The sequence below is a fragment of the Macrobrachium nipponense genome, chromosome 17 (assembly GCF_015104395.2).
Source record: "Macrobrachium nipponense isolate FS-2020 chromosome 17, ASM1510439v2, whole genome shotgun sequence".
Lineage (NCBI taxonomy): Eukaryota > Metazoa > Arthropoda > Malacostraca > Decapoda > Palaemonidae > Macrobrachium > Macrobrachium nipponense.
The window spans coordinates 3,531,038-3,549,559 of NC_087210.1; the positions used below are offsets into that span (position 1 = coordinate 3,531,038).

Here is an 18,522-nt window from a genome sequence, read left to right on the forward strand (position 1 = left end):
CAGCTGACCCACTCGACTGGACAATGTATTGGCGATGTAAATTTTCGAGAGGAAGATAGAAAAACGTTAAAGACAAAAGAGTAGAAGAAGAAGAAGAAGGAAAAAGGCTTCTCAGCTCCGTAGCATGGTCACGAAACGGCGCCATGAATGGATACAGACGAGGTATATGTGACACTGGGAAAAGAGGAAGCATGGCTACTCGTGAATGTATTGTCAAAGCTTTGACGGTGTCTTCACGTCGTGAGGAAATATATCTCGGATACCAGTATTCCTCTTTCCTTCAGGGTTATATACTGTGTTTATGCAGTGTGAGTTATGTCAAAGGATTTAAAATTATAGTGTTTTGAGGAAGTATTATAATTATAAGTAATAATAATAATAATGATACTGGGTTGCAGGTCCACATAATATAGCATGTGAGTATATGGTCTTTAATGGATATGAGAAGCTTTCGAACTTTGTACTAGGTTCGAAAGCTTTTAATATCCATTAAAGACCATATACTCACATGCTATATCATTGTGGACCTGCAACCATTGTCATCTTTTTCGACACGGAAAACTGCGCCCATTAATAATACTTGTATAGCACAGACGTACGTCGACCAAATGTCCACTTGTGCACGTCCAGAGGCTTCACATTTCTCCTACAAGGCGATAGATCTCAAGGGATAAAGAGCTCGGCTGAAGCAGCGATATTGTCAAACAAACAGACGTGACGAAGACGCCCCCCCCCCCCCCCCACCCCCCCCCCCCCGCCGCCTCTCCCTCCCTCGAGCACTTCAAGGCGAGATTAAAAAAAGCAAGTCCGAGAAAAAAAAGAAAAAAGGCGAATTCCGATGCAAGGGATGACGCATGCCATCATATCATATCTGTTGCCTCCCGGGATATACATATATATATATATATATATATATATATATATTATATATATATATATATATATATATATATATATATATATATTTATATATATATGTATATATATATAATATATATATATATATATATATATATATATATATATGTACTGCATAATATATTCAATTTGACAAATTACTTTTTTTACACGAATCCCCCATCATTTGGCGTTTTAATAAGGCAGTTTGATTACAGAAGAAGAGTCAGTGATAAGGAGAATAGAGAAACTTCTGTACAAAATAAACGCGGCTGAAATAGTCATTATTTTAATAACAATAAAATAATAATAAATAATAATAATAATAATAATAATAATAATATACACTCGCGTGATTCAGTGCTATTTATAAATAAGCAGTTTCCTTCTTCTCGGTGGATTCTAGGAACTGAAGTCTCCACAGGAAATATCCACAAACTCTGAGCTGTCTCATGAACGTGTAGTACAGACACCACGTCAACACCTTGACCACACTTACGTACCTATATATACTAAAATCATTCGGCCCTGCATTACATGGAACCCCACTTTTTTTTTTTTTTTTTTTTTTTTTTTTTTTTTTTTTTGTGTGATCGAGATCTCTTTTGTTCCAGTACCTCTTGCCAAAGTCTTGTGACATCCGTCTGACGTATGCAGTCAAACACGTCACCTGTGCCTTTGTTGATAGACTTAATCGATGCAGTTGCCTTATGATGTTTACATGCCTTGAGCTTGCGTTCCCTGTCTAGTCAAGTTATTTTATTTTTTTGCTTTACTCAAAGGGATAATGATCATTCCTTTCACAATTTATAGTTTTACAGCAGAAACATGCGAAGTATTTGATCAGTTCTTCAGACATTCCCTTTATAAGATGAAATTTAATTTTATACAGTGATGCTCTGTTGCATGAACTTGGTCTCCTTCAGTTCAGTAGAACTTTTGGTTGTGAAAATGTCAAATTAGTCCATATTTCTGAATATACGCAAGGAAAAGCTGAGTTTGGCTTCGTTCGACTACTGTAGATATGTTTGATGCAGGAATCCGTATATGGTACTAAGGATAATATTAATTAAGGGCCTATAGTAACGTATTGAAATATTTTATCAGATAAGCATTGGTCTATGTTCAGTGCTATATTCATCACAGGTTGTTGATTTTCTCAAGTTTTAATCACTTGATCAAGTTTAAATCACAGAGATTTTTTTTTTTTTTATCTTTTTCGTGTTGCGATGCCACTCAAGTCAGAATTTGAGGGAGGAATGAAAAATTGGGACAAGACAGCGATGCTCTGGCCAGACTTCCGCAGTCATATGACAGCGCCAATGGAGAGAGAGAGAGAGAAGAGAGAAGAGAGAGAGAGAGAGAGAGGAGGGGACTTCTTCCTCTCCTTCTTCGTCTTCCTCATTCTGGAGGGTTTAATGCTTATTAAACCTCCTTGACCAGCCTCCTCCTCCTCCTCCTCCTCCTCCTCCTCCTCCTCCATAGCGGCAACCAGCTGTAAAAAAAATAAAAAAATAAAAAATCGAAAAATGATTCGCCACTATTAAAAACTCAAGATCGAAAATACCCTTCCCCCATTATTCACGGCATTCATCTAATTTTCCTTTTTACTCCTCAAGTCTCTGTGCTATGCCCACCCCCACCGCTACCCCACACACACCCCCTCCCACCCCTCTCCAAATGATGTCCTCCTCTGCCTTTCCTGTCATCATCATCATCATCATTATCATCATCATTCTCTTCCTCTTTTCCTGATTTGTTCGCCTTTCTTTCACTTTCCATTCTTCCAGACCGACGTTTTTCTAAGGCGGTTAACGTTTCATTTTCTCCTTATTCGTCGTTCTTAACTGTGTCCTGTGCCTCTTTTTAACTTAATTTTCGTCTCCTCTGTTATCCGTCGTTTCTTTCCCTCGGGATAATTCCTCCGTTTCTTTTTCCTATTTTTTTCCTCTTTTTCCAGTGAAATTTCGCCTCGTCTCCAATATCCACCATTACCGTCTCGGCCTTTTGATGATATCGTTGATGGTGGCGAGCAGGAGGAGGAGGAGGAGGAGTAGGAGGAGCAAATAGAAAAATAGACGGTTTTTGGTGGTGTTGGTGTTGGTGAAAGAGAGAGATAGAGGGAGGGAGAGACGGCGGAGGACTGATGGCGATGAGGGTAAAGTGGTGGAGAAAGAGTGAGGGAGGGAGGGAGGGAGTGAGTGAGGGGGACGCTTGCAAAGCTTGGTTGCCATCGAGGCCTTGTTGGAGGAAGGGAGTTCCGATGGAGGTGGGGGTGATGGAGGGAGAGAGAGTGAGAGAGGGAGAGAGAGAGAGAGAGAGAGAGAGAGGGGGTTGCGCCGGTATCATTAACCGAGCAAAGCTTCAGTCTCGTACAACACCGGACAGTGATCGGGTCCTCGTGTGGGTCTCTCGTGCTCTTGTTTGTGTTTGCCTGGACGGTCTCTGTCTGTCGAATCTCGGTAGTCAGTCTGGGGGATGTCTCTATCTCACAGTCCCTTCAGGAGGCAGGCGCCGGGAACTGTCAGTCAGACTCCGGAACCCTGTCTTGATAGACTCGTACGTTCATCATCTCCTCCCCGGCCGGAGAAGAGTGACCTGACCTGGAGCACTTGTCAATGTATAGTGAAGATCACAAGAATTTTAAGGGGAAATCAGATTTTTTTGTCAAGTGCCAAATATGTCATCGATTTTTCCAAAATGCAGGAAAGAGGGAGAATTCTATAGCTCGAGTGGTAGAGGATTCTTTATTATCGCCTCAACATATGTCTTACAACTGGCACGTTCTCTTCAGGGTCATTGACAAGTGCCAAAATGGTTTATTAAATGTTTTGACTTTTTTCTCCCCCAGATTTCTAAATGAAGAGACCAGTGTGCTTGTGAAAAGTATTGATCTGTTTTCATATGTTACTCTGAACGTTTCCAAATGTTTTGTAATGCTCCAGGTATTTGGAAAAAAATTCTGTAATAGTCTAGAGATGTTAAGACACAAAAAACAATAGTTATTCGAAATTCCAAAGTATTTTAACGTTTTCTTCGAAAGAGGAAAGTAAACTTTTTTTTTTTCTTCAATACTTTGCTTCAGAGATTTGAACTGATAATTGGCAAAACAATTTAGAGGTGATACACGAAAACGTATTCATGTAATTGATGTCAATCAAGCAGCCTTAAGAATAAAATATGAAAAAATGAAATTGCCGGGTACTACCATATGATGAGCACATGGGGGTGCCGGGGGTGGCGGGCGAAAGGAGGGGGAAAGCGCTGCTTTAAGGCAAAGGGGAAGGGGGAGGGGGACAACAAGCAAGCAAAAGGGGAGGGGGGGGGCGGCTAAAGGATTGAGTTTGGGGAGAGGTCTGGCTGTGTGACAGAAGGGGGTTGCAGCAGTGCTTTTGGAATAACACCCCTAGCTGCTAGAACTTGAGGGGTCGCAAGGGGGGAAAGTTTGTGGTGGCACCACCCATCAAGAGCGGGAGGGGGGTGTGGGGAAAAAAAGGAGGAGGCAAAAGAGGAAGAGGAGGAGGAGGAGTAGGAGTAGGAGGAAGAACAAGTGAAGATAAATGAGGCGGGACTCTTCTATTGTAGGGCAGCTTGTATCGATTTGTTTCTGTCTGGCAGGAGGCTGGAAAAATCAATATGGGGAGTTGCTGGTCGCCGCTGCCGTGCTGCTGCTGCTGCTGCTGCTGCTGCTGCTGCTGATCGGCCACGCCTCTCTCTCTCTCTCTCTCTCTCTCTCTCTCTCTCTCTCTCTCTCTCTCTCTCATTGTCGTGGAGGGAGGAGGCCAATGCTTTTACTCGTGCTTTCAGGATCCTCCCATAGACATGTCTTCACGTTGTACAAGAAACCTCTGCATCTCGCTTCCAAGACGCCCAAGCATCTTTCTCTCTCTCTCTCTCTCTCTCTCTCTCTCTCTCTCTCTCTCTCTCTCTCTCTCTCTCTCTCTCACGAGCTGTCTTCGAAGTCATGAAGGGCAGTGACATCAAGGATGACAAATAAAAAATATAATCGGAGAAATAGTTGCCCTATGCATTTTCATTTCAAATCGTGTGTTTTATATTATATACATATACACATTTATATATATTATTGATTACAGATTATTTTAACCCCTCCCCCCCCGCCCTCGTTCCATTCTCTGCATTGCGGTGCCATCTGGGTATATATTACTTTATCAATAATTAACTGACATTGATATTATTTCATGTCTTATGTTCCCCTTCAATGTCAGCGATTGTTTAATTCGTCATCTTGTGTGTGTGTTTTGAATGCTTTTGCCTGCACCTCCATCTGTATCTCATGCACAGTGATTTGCTTTCGATGCCGCATATGGCTGGCCCAAGCACCACAAGTTCTTGGAACTGTCAGTCATATCATATCCTCAAATGATAGACGGTTTCGTCTTTGGAGAGAGTTGTTGGTCGTCCTCTCTTGTTTTCTATTTTTTTAAATTGGTTTGATTTTTTGTCCCTTAGTGACTTAAAACTTAGTAAAATCTTAACCCACACACCCACACACACCCACACAAGTCCTTTACGAGCCATTATTCTCTTTTGATGCTGACTTAAAAGTTATTTTGTGATCTGTTCCGCTTTTGTGACCAGCAACTTTCGGAGCAGCGTTATTACTATCGTTTATTTATTTTATATATATATATATATATATAATATATATATATATATATATAATATATATATTATATATATTGGCAGTGTTTATTTTGAGGAATTGCTTACTTGTCGCGTGTTAACTGTGACCGTCAAGAACTGTTTGCCTGTAGATTGTTCAGTCTTATAATTTTTTTCTTAAGAACTTTTGATTTTACATACTGTAAGCACGATCAAAGTTATTGATGAAACGATTTGGATAACACGACAGCAGAAGGCATGCGGTATGTATTGTAATGCCGTTATTGACAGCCTTATTAGCAGTGTGCCATGCATACACGAGATGGTAACAGTCTAATTGTAAGCACACTATGATGAATAGCCTGCTAAGCGCGATCGAAGAGCAGTTACTGACAATCGCCTTTTATCTATTACTACCGCCGTTGACAGTGCTCCCTGTCATAAGCCTTCGAGACCAGCAATTGTCATGATTGAAGACTGAACGAATCCTCCGATCAATCATTCCTTCAAACGTGCTTGAAGAATGAGAAGTGGTAGTAGTACTGAGACATGCACTATAGCACACGTCAAAATGCAGAAGAGAGGTCCCGCGGCGCTTGTATAGCACGACAGAATCGACCTTGCCATGTCTCTCTCTCTCTCTCTCTCTCTCTCTCTCTCTCTCTCTCTCTCTAGGCTGCTTGCGTGACCCAGGCACCACTAAATATATATCTCGTTACGGGGAAAACTAAATCGTTGTGCATGTGTCTAAGAGGAGCTTTGGCTGCTGTTTTCTCTTTTCTTGGGGATGGTGCAGGATTCGACGAGTTCTTTGTGGGGGGGGGGGGGGGGGGGGGGGTGTTTTATCTCTCTCTCTCTCTCTCTCTTCTCTCTCTCTCTCTCTCTCTCTCTCAGGTGCATCATAATGCACCAGTCGAGAGGAGAGAGAGAGAGAGAGGTGGGTGGATGACCTACACGCCGCTAATTTTATTTCCAGATTAATTTTTTCGCGTTCCGTCTTCAATCTTTTCCGTGATTTCCAGTTTTTACGTATTTTTACTTTGGCGAAATTTGCAGGAAAATGTTGATAATCAAGGGAATAAGTGATCATACATTTTTGGTTTTGTTGATTAGTACTTTCCTCTATATATATTATATTTTTCTGGTCGCTCATGAATTCTTCGTGGTTAATATCATAGTTTATGGTTACGATAATTCATTTGTGAAAACTGTTTGGCAATCAGATTATAATCACCCATTTATGAATGATGTGATAGTTCATTTGTGAAAACTGTTTGGCAATCAGATTATAATCTCCCATTTATGAATGGTTATGATAATTCATTTGGGAAAACTGTTTGGAAAACGAAACACAAAATAATTTATTTATATTAAGGGTACTCATACATTTTTGTTTAATGACTGAGCCAATTTTTTTTTTTATCTTTCGGTCAATTATACATTCTTAAAGGTTGTATTTTGAAAAAATAAATTTATGAAAAGTTTGGAAAACTGGATAAAAAGGGGTATGAATGCTATGCTGAAAGGGTGCCGACGATCGCCGACTTGTAGAGAGAGAGAGAGAGAGAGAGAGAGCTGGGAGAACCCGGCCTTTGAAGAAGGGGGCGTGGATCCAGCGAAAAGGGGGTGTGTCAGCGAGTGCATGATGGTGCAGTGTGAGTTGTCATGCACTGTTTCCACCCTCTTTCTTTTTTTCTCTTTTTTATTTTATTTTGTGCAGACTTTTCCCCTCCCTCCCTCCCTCTTTCTCCCTCTTCCTCCCTCTTTTCTTCCTTTCTTCTTTGCTCCAGACGACTGCGTGTGCTTAGTCAGCCGAATTCTTTCATTTTAAGTCTTAATTCTCTTTTTTTCTTTTTCTTTTTATTGTCGGTAAGCCAATGGAATATCCCTCACCCCCACCCCCAAGACAGTTAACTCACTAATTCCTGCGGCGCGCTTTTATTATTATTTCTCTCTCTCTCTCTCTCTCTCTCTCTCTCTCTCTCTCTCTCTCTCTCTCTCTCTCTCTAAGAAATGTCACGTCAGCCATTAATCCGTAATGCTTTACTTTGAAGTTTTCAGTAAAGGTTTTCTTAAATGGCTAACTTTCGTGTGCTTAATACGCTGATAGAGTAGGAAATTCCTTTTAGTTGTTGTTGCTATTATTATTATTATTATTATTTTATTATTATTATTATTATTATTATCATTTAACAGATTAACCCTATTCATATGGAACAAGCCCACCAAAGGGGCCACGGACTTGAAATTCAAGCTTCCAAAGAATTATTATTATTATTATTATTATTATTATTATTATTATTATTATTATTATTATTATTATTATTATTATTGAGGTGTTCATTCGAAAGACGTAACAGAAGGTATAATGGGAAACCCACAGAAAGACGGGATCAGTTATGAGAAAGACAGAAGAATCAGCAATTCAATAAATGAATAAAAATGTAAGCGAGGTAATCAGATACGAGTGAATTGTATCAGGGTAGTAATGTAGTGAGTGACGTCTTAATGAGTCTGAGCGCGCGAAGGTATTTCCTCGCTATTGGTGGTGGATTTGCTAACTGCTTTATCGAAGTGGTGTCTTTTATAGCCATCATCACGCAGTGCTTTCTCAGTTGCTCTTGTTTTTATTTCAATCGTTGACATAAAAGCGAACCGTTGGATATTAGTTTTAACGCTTTGTGTGGTAGCGGAGGAAATTCGTTGGGGTAGATAGACAACAGGACAAAGTATGCGTGATTCTACTCCATTGCCTGGAGTAAGACGTAGCTTCTGCTATGTATTTATGTATGCATATACATTATATTTATACGTGTGTGTGTGTAAATATAGATAAAGAATATATATACATACATATGTACAACTAATAAAATGAGCCCATCAAAACGCCGGTAAATATAAGACAATAAGTACTATATTTCAGAGACTGCTGTGTCTCTCTCTTCACGTATAGGGAATGAATGGGAAAAGTTACAGAAAAGGCGGTGTATTTATACCAAGAGATCCATCCACAGGTAGCCATATTAGATGAAATTCTGTTGTAACAGAACATTCTTACCAGTCATATATGTAGTACATATATATGTGTTTGTGTTTGTGTCCACGTGTAAGTAGAGAGAGAGAGAGAGAGAGAGAGATGAAAATGTGAGCATTTCCTATTTATGCATTCTTGTGAGCGCCCAATTCTTATTGTACCGAACAATTTCTTGAGTGGGTTTGTCTAGTTGAGAAGAATATGGAGTATTTTTTTTTTATGATGCTTTTAACAGTCTGGTCTGCTATCCACGAATACTACTTTAGCAAGGAAGTTAGACGGTGCTGTCTCTTAAAATCAATACTGATGGCCATTTTATAGCCTCAGTGGCGAATGTTAAGTCTAGTTAGTTGTTAGTTTTAACATTTTCCAAGATTTGTGAGACTGTTATTCGTCGAGAATTATAATCTTCAGAATACTTCATTCTTTAGTTTGAATTCAAATGATTGCCAGGTTTGTTGGAGTTTTTCATTCATTTTTTCCATTGTATTTTTTTTTTTTATTGAATCTGATTCAGCTGTCTGTCACTGCATTTTGATGTTCCAGATTGCAGTTTTTGTTTTATCTTTTAGTGAAATCCTATAGAAACTGTAGTAGTTTCCTCTCCTGTTTTTATCAGTCATTATTTCCTTTCTTTTAATATTTTAATCCGTGATACAGTCTAGTCTAAAGTAGGGAGACAATTTCTTTGAATCTTTTTTAATCTTTGTATCGTAATAACAAAAAAATTTCGACTTAAGAGTTGAAAGAGTTGAGGAAAGAAATGTCAACTCTTCTACTCTAAGTCTAAATTTCTTTTTTTATTGCGATAGAAAGATTCAAAGAAAGTGTCTCCCTACTTTAAAAAAAAAAAAAAAAAAAAAACCGTATCGCTGATTAGAATATTTAAAAAAAAAATGAAATAAAGACTGGTAGAAGCAACAGTACAAATTACAACAGTTTCTTGATGATTTCACTAGCAGAAGATAGAAAGCTATTTTGATCTGTATGTTACTTAAACTTATTTTGACCATTAAATATTATCTTGACCCCAAGGCGAAGAAGAATCTTGGTTTCGAAAGCATGATAAAATTGGATGTTTTAAGAACTAATCCCCGTAAGGGGGATACTGCCTTCAGTGCACCTGATGCGGTGCACTGTATGCATTACTTAAGGTTCTTTGCAGCTTGCCTTCGACCCCTAACTGCAACCCCTGTGGTTCCTTTTACTGTACCTCTCTTCATGTTATCATTTACATCTTTCCATGCACCCTCCCCTAACAGTTGATTCGTAGGGCAACTGCTTTGAGGTTTTCCTCCTGTTACATTTCAAACCTATCTACTCTCAATTTCCTTTCCAGCAGTGAATGACCTCAAAGGTCCCAGTACTTGGCCTTTGGCCTAAATTCTATATTCAGTTTAATTCAGTTAGGTTTCTTATTCAATTCAGTTATTGTCCTTTGGCCTGGATTTTATATTCAATTCAATTAAGTTACCAGTCATTCAATTCAGTTACTTCATTCATTTCTTGACAGATTACTGATGCTTTCAGCAGTGCCTACAGGGTTCAACTGACTGACTGGAAAAACTGGAAAAAATTCGTCAGTATGGAAGTATACCTACTTCCAGAAATGTGTGCTTGCACCAAAAGCGATAATAATGGTTATCATGAGTGTAACTACCTACCTACACCGGAGAATTTCATGCTATTGCAAAAGTCAAGGAGAGGAGTTGTAATGATAGCAAGGTGAATTTGGCCATTTTTTTGTAATGTCATGTTAATTGGACTTTGAATTCTAGATTGAGCAAGTCCATTTAGTTCTTCACATGCCAAAATGCAGCTGTATAATTCAATGCAAAGGACAAAAGTTAACATCTGGCCCGTTACATAATTTGCAAGGGACATCAGCGCCCCCTCTAGAGGCAACCCAGCTCATCAGTATGAAAATTTCGACCAATCTGTGCTTGGACGCATGCATGCATGCATGGGGCAGACGGAAAGAGGCGGAGGCGGCTTCGATGCTACTTAGACATTCAGGGGTGAGGTCAGGGGAAGGGTTGTTCCAAGGTTTAAATTAATTAGGTGAAGAGCAAAGGAAGGGGGTGGTGGTGGGGGTGGGGGAGATTGGAAGGGGAAAGGGTGGTGGGGGGGGAGGCCAGACGCCCTGGAAACGACGACGTTGGAGAAGGGGGGGGGGGGAAGGAAGGAAATGGGCTGGCTGGAGAATATATTTATGTCTCAGGCAACGGTGCATAAAGAATGAGACCATGGCTAAATATAAGGTATCATCGCCAGGTTTTTTTTTTCTCCAAACGTGACTGACTGACACATCAAGATGCGGGGTGGGGGGTGGAGTGACGGCCGCTGAAATAGGAAGAGTCAGGCTTCATTAAAGGCTGATTCGAAGTCAATAGACTGAAGGTCACTGGAAGCAAAGGGGTTCAGATCAGTCAGGATTAAATGGGCTGAACTCGAGCAGGTTTCAGCTCAGATTACTTGCTGGCTCTTTTGACGATAGAACTGATATCATGGAAATGAGTTTAGACAGTACTCTGAAATTCGTAATGAAGACTATATATGCTAGATTACCCTTACAGGTTTTTTTTTTTATGTAATGCTGGTTTTTTCCCCCTTCTCCAAGACTTCATTTTTCTCAAGTGGTGATGACATCCATCAGATCTTTGGCTCCACAACTATTTAAAAAAGATTGTCCCTTTTATCTTCTCGGCCAAATTGGTCCTAAATGGCTGTTACAGCTTTAGTAGCTTAATTGATTGAAAAAAACAGCTGTCAGGAAATTGACTGCTGCCCTGTCTCCTCTCCTGTCATCTTTTGACTCAGTGCTGATGTTACAGTCGTCCTGTCAGTTTCTTGAATATTGCTACATTTTTTTCAATCTAATTTTCATCTATTTATTATTTCTCTTTTTTGGTAAGTGGGATCTCTTATTTCTGTATTTCTCTTCACTTTTTAATTCTTAATGAACACCATATTCTTAGCTATGGATAGGTTTCGTCTACTGTATAATAATAATAATAATAATAATAATAATAATAATAATAATAATAATAATAATAATAATAGTACTATGCTAGAGACCTTTCAAGCCCTGAATGGCCGGAAGCGCCAAGTGTTTGGCCTCTGGCCAAATTTGCATCACCCACACAGTCAGTCACGAATTCACACCACTCTGTCAAGAGAGAGGTCTTTGCCTATCCGCAACACAATAGCTGCTGTATGTTGGTGCTTGTTAGTCTTGAGAGGTTGTAATTATTTTGCGCCTTGAAGCACCTTAGTCCCTTGCTTTCATTTATTTAAAGACTTGATTATACAGGAACATTACATCGACTTGATCTGCGATTCATTTTTTTCCAGTTTTATCTTTTGTTTCTGGATAAAAATCGAATGTTTTTTCTGTGGGTACTTTTGCTTGTCAGCTCGATAGTCCGTTTGCTTATGAGAACAGATTTTCAGTTTGGAGAGAGAGATAGAGGTGTGTGTGTGTGTGTGTGTGGGGGGGGGGGGATGATAGTATCCTTTGCTATTTAGGCTCTAGCAACACCACCTTAAGAGTTCTTACAGCACCGTTAGCTGTCATTTCCAACAGCTGTTTGCTGTCTGTCGTTCTTGTCTTCTCCCGTAGGAAATTGCCTGTGAAATTATTTCTTGTCATCAAAGTCACACACACACACACACACTCTGTATACACTGTATATATTATACATACACACACATGTATATATATAGTTTATATATTTAACTATGCCTGTATGCATAAATGTATGTTTACTCTTAGACACCTGTATAAGTGCGTGCAATATGGTATAAATGGTACGCACTTATATATGCTTACTGACGTTCAGCCCCCCATATAGATACGTGCAGTATATATGCAAGTGTGTGTCTGTGTGCGCGCGCATACCCATGTTTAGGCACCCATATAGATGCGTGCAACATGTATGTATGTATGAATGTATACACAGGATTAAACTTTGTGACAGTGGCTGTAGGAAATGAAGGATTCAGCCAATCTCTCGACGTCTCCATTGGGGCTTGAACCAAGTTTATGAGTGCATTCCACCTCTCTGATATATACAGCTCCGTCGATTCAGAATCTGTTCTGTCATTGTGGACTTCCCAGTTTTTATTTTTTATTATTTTAGGGAATGTTTAAGGATCATGGCTGGGAAGACATCGCTTGTAGTCAGCTAATGTTTTGGGAATTTTAAGGGAAAAGCTTACTTGCAGTCAGCTAATGTTTATGAATCTTGGTTTGGGAAAACATCGCTTGCAGTCAGCTGATGTTGAGGACTCATTTTTGGGAAAAAACATACGTACATGCAATTAACTGATGTTTAACGAATGTTTAGGATGTATCTCTGGGTAAATATCACTTGCATGCAACTTTTATTCAAGGGTCGTCTGAGCGTTCTGGTCTTTCATGTCATGGCCAGACTGAAAAAGCATAAAAACGTCCCCCTCCAAGGGCGTCGCCCCCCCCCCAAAAAAAAAAAAAAAAAAAAAAAAAAAAAAAAAAAAAATCAGCCTGTGAAAAGATTCCCACTTCTTACTGTCAACTTTACGGCATAGCCAGTGTCAGCCAAAATCGCTGACGGCAGATCATTATTGTTTGTTTTCTCACTCATTTTAGGACTCACTGTCTTCTCACTCATTTTAGGACTCGTTGTTTTCTCACTCATTTTAGGGACCCACTTGAGAAGTGACGCAGTTCTGAAAAAGAATTGACGACAGAATCCGGGAAAAATTCCCCGAATTTGGTCGTCGTTGGCGGCTCGGGAATTCTTCAATTTCCGTTTTGAGTCATCGGGCCTTTTTTTTATATAAATAAATATTTGACGTCCTTCTTGAACTGTGCATTTAGTTCTTATTTTCCTTCTTCTTCTTCAGGAAATAAGACGATATATCCCAGTTTAAGTTTTCGACATTTATTGTAGAAATGGTTTTCCTTTCCCAAGGTCTGGTTTTCGTAAGTTTCTGTAATAGTCTAATTATATACTTAAAAAATTATTTCTAAGTTTGATTATATACTTAAATTACGATTTCAAAGTCTGATTATATACTTGAAAAATTATTTCGAAGTGTGATTATATACTCAAAAAATGATTTCGATATTTTGTTTAAATTTTATTGCGATAAATTCAGACGTCAGCTTAAATGATTTCTTTTCTTTAATTGTATACTTCTTGTATTGATTTATCTTTATAAAGCTACTTTTAAGCAATATTAAGTGATGAAGAAACTGAAAAAGAAAGAGATAAGGAAACTTAATTTAGGCCCAGTTTTTTATACATTTCATGTTGGACATCTTAATCAAGCCGCAAATGATGACTTGGAAGGGTTAGAGAATGCTACCTTGAGGCATCCCCCAACCGATCTTTAAATAGGAATGTAGCGTACTCGCGTACTGTGAACAGTACGAAAGTTCACCGTACCACAATACTTTCTCCCTCTCTCCACTGAACCGCAACCTTGAGAACTTCTGTCAATGTATTTACTCGGCTTTCGTATAAACGACTATACAACCTCTTGGAGGCGCGTAGTACATTTTTTTTTAATTGCCGATGGCTACCAGCTCTTAAACACATAATGGAGCGGCTGCTTAGTTGTGCGGGCCTGTTGATCACGTCCTTGAATGTAGCGACAAATTACCAAGCTACACGAAAAAAAGAATAAAAAAAAGGTATTCGTGTACTTGGTGGTTTAGATCTGTAGATAAAATGAGAGAGATGTATTATTATTTTTTCCTCACGTAATTACAGTATGCAAATCATAGATCTGGTAATGTTTTTATTTATTTATTTTTATAATGATGATGAGAGTCATGGAATTAAAACCCGGTGGTGGCCTGATAAAAAATGTTCGGGCTGTTTGAAATATTCAAAGTAATCAGCATACTGGGATATAAAGTGCAGAAAGTTATAACGTTTATGAGGCGTATGCTAACCATGTTTAGCATTGCAATTGCCTATAAACAAATTGAAAACATTGGGTATGCTAATATTCATTGGTTTACTCCAGTGCTTATGTGGGAGTCTGCAAATATGTATATGTATATTATATGTGTGTGTGGGTGGTGGGTGAGGTGGGGGCGGGGGGGTGGGGTGGGGTGTGTTCATAAGATCCTTCGAAAATATACATCGTAAGAATTTCCTGTGCGTCCGCTAAGTAAGGTACTTAAACGAAGGAGACGGCTATTTTCAGTGGTCCGTAAGCTGCAACAGATAGCAGGAAGCAGCCTTGCAGAAATAATTGGAGTATATATATAATATATATATATATATATATATATATATAATATATATATGTGTGTGTGTGTGTGTGTGTGTGTGTGTATGTGGGTGTGTGTGTGTGTGTTTCCTGCGAGTATGGGGTGGTTATAAAACATGAAGTGCTGAAGTAAGTAAAAAAGATAGAGAGATAAGGAACTTTTATGGAAATTTCTTAATACAAGTGCTGTCTGAAATGTATGACAATACTGTGAACATACATACATATATATTATATTTATATTTATATTTATTTATAGTGTACGTGTGCATGTACGTATGAAATGACCGCAAAGCACCATTCATCGACAAACCAGGCACTGAGACGACGCCCTTGAAAAGCGTATACGAACCCCTTTTTGACAAGATCATTAGAGCATACTATATGATCTCGGCCGACGGCGGAAGTGTGACCACGGGATCGATCGCGGATAATCATCGAACTGTTCTTAGGTGGGATGCGAAGCATCAAACTACTCAAAAGTCTCGCCTTGTATCAGAGAGTCAAATAATGCCATATTCTCCTGGTGTCTCTGCGAGTGCATTAAATCACATTTCATCAAGACTTGTTTGTAAATTATAGTAGATTCACATCAGCCGTGCATCCGATGTCTAGGCTCGTCCCTTACGACGCTCCTGATTGGCTGTTGATAAGCCAATCACAGGGCTGGAAAGTCTCAGTCTCTCGAGAGAGTTCACATAGGCAGGATGTATGTTGTACCTCAGGAGAGGTGGAACATATATCCCGCCTATGTGAACTCTCTCGAGAGACAGAGTTTGCAGCCCTGTGACTGGCTTATCAACAGCCAATCAGGAACGTCGTAAGAGACGGGCCTAGACATCAAATACACGGTTGATGTGAATCTACTAGAGTCAGAATCATTCAGCATGCGTCCCCCAACTAGCCATGCAAAATGGTCGCGCCGCAGGCAGCTCCTGTATACGATTGCGTCATCTCTCCGATAGTAAAGTGGGCGAATAGTTTTCGAAAGTTTTGAGTCGGTCGGCAGCCAGGCGGCGGTGGAGGTGGTGGTGGTAATTGAAGGCCGTTATTTTTACTGCTAGACAGGGGACCTTAAAGCTGTGATATCTGTGTATAGGCTCATTTGCATGCACGCAATTATTTGAGTGTTGAGATGACGTCATCGCTGATGATGATGTATGTGTAGGTCGGTATCGGTTATTTTACCTTTCTGTACGTAATGGTAATGATTATATGGTGAAGAATGATGATAATAATGAATGATGGGTGAATATGTGATTATGATGATAGTAACGGTATATATAAAGTTAGGATCGTGTGTCTAGCATAAAGGTAAAATTTATTATTGAGAATTCCTTACCTCTTACTAACTGCAACAGGGAATAGTTTTTAGTTTTGCAGTTGCCTTAACTTCTACTTGCATAACACACACACACACACACACCACCACACACCCAAACACACACACACACCACCCCAACCACCACACACATTATATATATATATATATATATATATATATATATTAAATTTTAATTTACATAGATATTTTCCCCTCTGCTTGTTTCTGGTTAAATTTTTAATTTCGACGAGGTACTTTACAGCGAAGTGTCAAAGAAAAATGAATATAGTACACTAGGCATATCAGCAGAGTATGGGAATATCTTGGAATGCCTGCTGCAGAATATTCCCCATCAAGCAGACCCGCTGGAGACAGCAGAAGTCTAAGGACCGAAGCAGGCAGTTGCGATAACAATGCAGTGACAGATACTGTCGCTACAGACGGTTGCAAAAAAAAATCCTGTGATAATGATATCGATTACTATATAATGTTGTTTACAATGTATGCAATATCTTTTAGTGTGATTTATATGTGTGTGACCTGTGTTTTTTTTTTTTAATAAAAGTGAATTTTAATTCTGAATACAGTAAGGTCACTTATATCAGGTAATAATGACTGATTATCTTAGCGACCCTCTTTCTCATGAGCACATCACCATGGCTGCCTGGTAGTAGGGTCTCTCTCTCTCTCTCTCTCTCTCTCTCTCTCTCTCTCTCTCTCTCTCTCTCTCTCATGCAGATATCAATATGTAACCGTATTGATCGATCGCTCCAATCCATATGTGGTGCCCTTTTCGGCAAAGAACCGTCAACCCAGTTTGAGAGAACCGTCATGGCGAGTGTCAACGATGCCACAGGTCACCAGCGCGTCGATTCGAACTCTCTCTCTCTCTCTCTCTCTCTCTCTCTCTCTCTCTTCTCTAGTATCGGCTTATTTTGGTTATTTATTCAGCCAGTTAATGGCAGAACTTTTTAAGAGGACGAAATGGTCACGGTAATGTCGCAAACCTTATGTGTACTTGCGTGTATTTTTATTCGCGTTACGTCGAAATACAGTGTTGATTTGACGGCGTTTTGGTAGGGGTAGGGGAGGGAGTCTCTCTCTCTCTCTCTCTCTCTTCTCTCTCTCTCTCGTTCACGAGAGGCAGTTAAGTGGTTTGACGTCATGTAACTCGGTTGAAAATATCGAACGGTCACCTTTCTCTATAAGGAAACGCGTTTGAAATGATGATGGTGATTGCTGTTGTTCAGTGCGCTGTGTGTGTTTGTGTTTACAGTTAGTGATGTCTGTTCGGTAGCTTTATTGACGCCTGTAGGCTCTCTCTCTCTCTCTCTCTCTCTCTCTCTCTCTCTCTCTCTCTCTCTCTTTTCGACGCAGTTCCTCCCACACGCTCCAAGATATTTCAGTTAGACTTGGTACAGGGGTACATTTTCATGCTCAGATATACGTAGTACATTTGAGGATGTCGTATGTCTGTTTGTCTTTTACATAGATTTTGTTCATTTATTTATTTTGTTTTTATTATGAAGACAGGCTCTTCCAGAAGGTGGAATTACAATTGAAATTCTGTAGGGTTAACTTTGGTTATACTCCATGCTTTTGCCTATACACGCCACTCATAAAAGCCCTTTCATTGTGACACCAAGGGTACTCTTTTGTGCCCCCCGGGCATGACCCCTAAGATTACTCGTCGTAGAGGGTATTTGTGTCATGCAAATTGACCTTCAAACTGCCTGCCACGGAAGGTATTCCCATTTTTGCAAATCTGTCTGGCCCGAATTGGTATTCATATATTATATGCGACTAGTAAGCTACGGGAGGAAAAATATGTATACACTAAATATTATTCATATTAGTTGTATACATACAAATAATTTGTAGTATATGCATATTTTTTGTGTATGTTTACTAGCTGTACACATATGAATACAGTTTTGATTTTTAGCTAGTTAACATAAACTTAAATTATGCATTCAATGTAAAGATATAATGGAGTCTAATTTTCAGGAAATTATTATTATTATTAATTATAAGAAATTCTACCTTTGTTCATAGGTTTTAAAGCAACCAAATTAAAGGATAATTTTAAGAAACTAATGATCATTTCCATAAGAAACTAATGATCATTTCCATAAGAAACTAATGATCATTATTATTATTATTATTATTATTATTATTCTCTCTGTTAACAGAATTTGAAAAACCGAGAAAGCGTAATGTTCCAATGTCTGTCCAGTTTAAGTTAGCCAGACGCTAAAGCGAAATTCTCTCTCTCTCTCTCTCTCTCTCTCTCTCTCTCTCTCTCTCTCTCTCTCTTTAATTCGTGCCGAAGCTGTTCTCTCGATAACCGTGACATTTAGACCAACTCCCTAAA

General features: G+C 39.2%; 1 protein-coding gene across 47 annotated transcripts in view; it reads left to right on the forward strand.

The window, feature by feature from the left end:
* The window catches only part of LOC135196123 (titin-like), an 856,828-nt gene that overhangs the window by 641,536 nt on the left and 196,770 nt on the right, over positions 1–18,522 (forward strand). For 3 of the 47 annotated variants that reach the window (XM_064222616.1, XM_064222641.1, XM_064222632.1), the window contains exon 1: positions 3,211–3,300. The exons of 43 other annotated variants lie outside the window; for them this stretch is intronic. The gene's annotated coding sequence lies outside the window, so the exon portion shown is untranslated. Of the gene's footprint in view, positions 1–3,210; positions 3,301–18,522 lie in introns of those variants that run through there. One more of the 47 variants, XM_064222636.1, reaches the window with a different exon arrangement.